The sequence below is a fragment of the Cyprinodon tularosa genome, unplaced genomic scaffold (assembly GCF_016077235.1).
Source record: "Cyprinodon tularosa strain WSP-4 unplaced genomic scaffold, ASM1607723v1 ctg248, whole genome shotgun sequence".
NCBI classification, from domain to species: domain Eukaryota; kingdom Metazoa; phylum Chordata; class Actinopteri; order Cyprinodontiformes; family Cyprinodontidae; genus Cyprinodon; species Cyprinodon tularosa.
This window is the reverse complement of record NW_024038921.1, coordinates 1,098,014-1,103,211: the sequence shown is the minus strand read 5'-3', so window position 1 is coordinate 1,103,211 and position 5,198 is coordinate 1,098,014.

The following is a 5,198-nucleotide window of genomic DNA, read 5'->3' as shown; positions in this document are numbered from 1 at the left end:
TATTACTTAAAAGAGAAAAAAGTGTAAAACTGTGTTTGACTCTTGTTAATGTGGTCATTTTCATTCTTAATTCTGGCCACCTTAGCACCTTCCTTTCTGATTAATGTTGTCAAAGTCCTTCTTTAATGCTGCTTTATCAGTTTTAGCGCCGCTTTATCTTCATGTTGGCCTGGTTGTTACTGACATAGCCCATGTGTTGCCCCCATATGTCCGCTCCCACATGCTGTGCTACCCTCTGAAATTTCCATAAACCCTTTCCAGATTGAAATGACCATATGTTGTAGGCTCTCGTAAAGCAGAACCAAAAACTGCACTAAGCTGTTAAAGCCATTACAGATGATACTCGAGACTTCCGCTGCTTCAGATGTGCTGGAGAAACAAAGACATTAAGAAGATGAGTTGGTACACAAGATATCCTCAGTGTCTAACCTTTTAATTAAAATAAAACATTTTGACATAAACTAAACCACATGTAAAATAAGGTAAAGTTGTAGCAAATATCCCATAACTTTGTAAATGTAACAGACTTATTGATTACCGAATTAAAGTAATAGTATAATGTAGGAGTGTAAATCACACCCATCATGGCGATTCCATTCAGTATCGATTTCCTGACCTAACGATTAGATTATTTTCAATACTCAAGAATACATCCGCCACATCTGTCTTGCCTACCACTTCTTTCATCCCGGCTATCTCCGCCATGTCTTTCTTGCCTACGCGACTGTGTGTGTGCATGTGGAAAGAGGGTAGTGGCTAAAGGAAGCGAGGTAGGAGGGCAAAACAGGTTTAGCGCCACCTCAGCACGGGAGTCAGAATTACGTCCAGAAGCAAATGGATAAAAATAGACCGGAGGGAAACAAAAAAACACGAATCGATACTCTTGCAGACGCGTCGATGCATCGGATCGTCAGCTGTTGGAAAGATTCATAGATACAAAACTATTATTATTTACACCCCTAGTATAATGTATGTTTATGAGTTGGATTTTTTGATATACTTGATGAATTTGCCTGTGGGCCTTAAAGTCATTTATCTTATAGCACAGAAAGTTTTTGTTGCGCTGCTCTTTAGACAACAAGCTGATTGGTTAATTAAGCAGGCTGCCAATTTGCAGCTCTGCTGTTTTACATGAATGCTCCATGTAGCATGCAATCTTTAATTTCCAAAGCCGTTTAGCCTCATTAAGTGATTTGCTTCATTGTTTTTTATTTGTTTTTTGAACAGCTGTTGAATAACTTTATATTCAATTCCCAGCTAGCTGGGAATTCATTTTATGTTTTGATACTTTAAGATGTTTATTGCCCTTCCCGGGTAGGGGTGGCAAATATCTTTTTAATCAGACATTATTTGGACCGTCTTATATTATTTATGAACACACGCCGTACTAGTTGTGTGTTAGAACAATAAGTGAAAGAGTGATTCGAGCTCAAATCCTGGTCAAACAGATAATTCTGCACATACATGGAATAAATTCACCACAAATTCTGTTCAAAATACAAGAGTTTATTAACAAAAATCATTCAGCTCCAAGTCAAACAAAATTCAGTCTAAAACTCTTAACTAAAACTGGTGAAACTCTACTAAACTAAACTACTATGTACAAAGAGGAAGGGGAAACATGGTTGAGAACCATATAACAGTGAAGATGAATTTTGGGTTTGGAGCATTTTGCACATCTTTGAGCTTAACAGCGTGGCTGTGCTGTAGATGGTGGAGGTTGGATGTGTTACTTTGGTTACTCCCGACAGTTTTCAGGCAAACTTTGCATTTCGCATTCTTTTGTTCAACATCTATGGCATAATTTTGGTGCCACCAAACTGAACATGCAGTGAGAACAATCGTTTAAACTAGCACATCTTCACTGAAAACCAGTCTGCAATGCACTAAACTCTTACAATGAGCTCTCGACTTCTTCTCTGCATGCTCAGCTTCATTTCTGCTCTCGTTTGGCTCCACAGGATTAGCTGATGTCATTTTGTTTACAGCTGTGCTAGATGCTTCTTCACTGCACTGATCCGCAATTCTCTTTGTTTACGCTTCTGACTGGATCGGTGGAGTCTCACGATTTCCCATATGCTGCAGTGTCTTAAAGGAGAAGGAAATACCAGCCATCAGCGCCCACAGGAAAAACTGCAGAATAACTTACTGACTTATTTACCAAATTTACCAATATGGGAAAATTTTTGCCGATTATTACATTATTATCACATATTATTATCACAGTAATGGTAAAAATCTGGCTTATCACCCAGGCTTAATTGAGTGCACGCAGCATCTTTAAAGACAATGCTGTATTCCAGGCCCTTTGGTGGCACTGCGAAACCGCTCAGAAATGCAGAAAAAACAAACAAACAAGAAAATAAGTTCTTTTTAAAAAGACACAAACCCAATGCGTCATCATTTAAGTATAGAGGCCTGTACATGAGAAAATGGTAACATTTTGTCATTGAAAAGCCTGGTTTAAAAAATGATTAATTTTCTCCAAAGCCACAGAATTCCCATTAATGACTAATCTTTGCAGATATGTTTGATTTCATCTCTGTGTGGACGGGGCTGTAGTTGACCAGTTTCAATGCAGCCTGTCCTGGAACATAAGAAGAAAAAAAAAGACATTGACCTAATATGATTGACCTCAAGCAGCAGCATTCCCTTAGCATGTTTCTGTTAAAACCTTTTTTTTAATTGGTGTGACAAATATCAGTTTCATTAATTGCATTCATACATTTAGGTACTTGATCTTGCCCAACCACAATTAGAGCTCAAATGTTCATGGAAGATGATTTATTTATTTATTTTATTTCTTTTTCTTGTTTCTCCCTGCTCTTATCATTGTCAGATCACAGTTTATTTAGTAGCAAAGCCAATGAATGCTGTAGTGTAAATATGTGTCAGCCTATTTACACTACAGGAACGATTTGGCATTGAAAGGTGGGGGGGCTATCAGTTACGTACCTGCACATATCTGCCTTTTATTTCTGTGATCCGTGTCATTACTCATCCTGGGCCTCTCGGGACTGTCTATGTGTGTTTGATGCCACCAATCCCTTCTGGGATGGGTCTAATGAACATGTGGAGGAAAACATGATTCTCTTTGTTGGCCACACCCAGCTTCCTATTCCACAGGAGAAGAATCATCTGAGACCATCTTTACCCTGCTGGGCTTGTAATACCTGTTTTCTAGTCCTAGCCAACAGCAGTACAGATGCAGGTTCTCTTTCAGGAATATAATCCACTGTGACAGAATACACAGAGGTTTTATTATACATGAGATCAACTTGGTTTCTTTAGCTATTTCTCTGCAGCTCCAACCTTCTAATTACATAAAAAGAGTACCACAGGTTGAAGATACTGGTATGCTTACAGATAATGCATATGTAATGTTTGGAAAGTGCTAAGAGCTATTTTCTGTGCTGGAAGAAAATGTTTTTTTGAGTAGCCTAATTGCCGGTCAAACAGCATATTCGTGTTGAGATGGTTGTAGTCTTGTATCAACATGCATATAAGCCGTTCTTTCAAAACAATTTCAGAAGTACAAGAGTAAGAAAGAGCAAGAAAGCTCTTTAAAATGGTCTAGATCAGGAATCTTCAACGTTTCCCAGGCTAAGGACCCCCAAACTGATGGCGAGATGGGAGCCGGGACCCCCTAATTATACATATTGTATGAAATTGTGTTATATCAAGTTGGTGCTATGGTCACTCTATTAAAAATGGTGTCATGTAACGAAAGTAGTTTCACCCTGGGATTATTAAAGTATTTCTGATTCTAATTCTTCATTGATGGGACAGGTGTTGTGAATGAAATGGTGACCAGCTTGAAAGAGCTCCTGTGTGTCGCTGAATGTGTGCATTGATGACTGAAAGACATCTTCTGCCTCAATTTATCTTTTTACTACAGTGTGTTGAATTCATGTTAATGTGTATTTAAACACATTTCAATTAGTAGAAAAATTGCAGGGGGAATATATGAAGAAAAAAAAAAAAAGTCTAATCAACCAAACCTTTTGCGACCCCCGTGCAGTACCCCTATGGACCCCCTAGGGGTCGCGAACCCCCTGTTGAAGACCTCTGGTCTAGATGGCAGTCGTGAGCAAGCACGCAAATCACATTAACCATCAGCATGAGAATAATACATTTTTATAGAAAATGGCATCAGATGTATCCATTATCATAGCTAAGATGGTTCATGTGATAATATACACTCACCAGCCACTTTATTAGGTACCCCATGCTAGTAACAGGTTGGACCCCCTTTTGCCTTCAGAACTGCCTCAATTCTTCGTGGCATAGATTCAACAAGGTGCTGGAAGCATTCCTCAGGGAGTTTGGTCCATATTGACATGATGGCATCACACAGTTGCCGCAGATTTGTCGGCTGCACATCCATGATGCGAATCTCCCGTTCCACCACATCCCAAAGATGCTCCATTGGATTGAGATCTGGTGACTGTGGAGGCCATTTGAGTACAGTGAACTCATTATCATGTTCAAGAAACCAGTCTGAGATGATTCCAGCTTTATGACATGGCGCATTATCCTGCTGAAAGTAGCCATCAGAAGTTGGGTACATTGTGGTCATAAAGGGATGGACATGGTCAGCAACAATACTCAGGTAGACTGTGGCATTGCAACGATGCTCAATTGGTACCAAGGGGCCCAAAGAGTGCCAAGAAAATATTCCCCACACCATGACACCACCACCACCAGCCTGAACCGTTGATACAAGGCAGGATGGATCCATGCTTTCATGTTGTAGACGCCAAATTCTGACCCTACCATCCGAATGTCGCAGCAGAAATTGAGACTCATCAGACCAGGCAACGTTTTTCCAATCTTCTATTGTCCAATTTCGATGAGCTTGTGCAAATTGTAGCCTCAGTTTCCTGTTCTTAGCTGAAAAGAGTGGCACCCGGTGTGGTCTTCTGCTGCTGTAGCCAATCTGCCTCAAAGTTCGACGTACTGTGCGTTCAGAGATGCTCTTCTGCCCACCTTGGTTGTAACGGGTGGTTATTTGAGTCAGTGTTGCCCTTCTATCAGCTCGAACCAGTCTGGCCAGTCTCCTCTGACCTCTGGCATCAACAAGGCATTTCCGCCCACAGAACTGCCGCTCACTGGATGTTTTTTCTTTTTCGGACCATTCTCTGTAAACCCTAGAGATGGTTGTGCGTGAAAATCCCAGTAGCTCAGCAGTTTCTGAA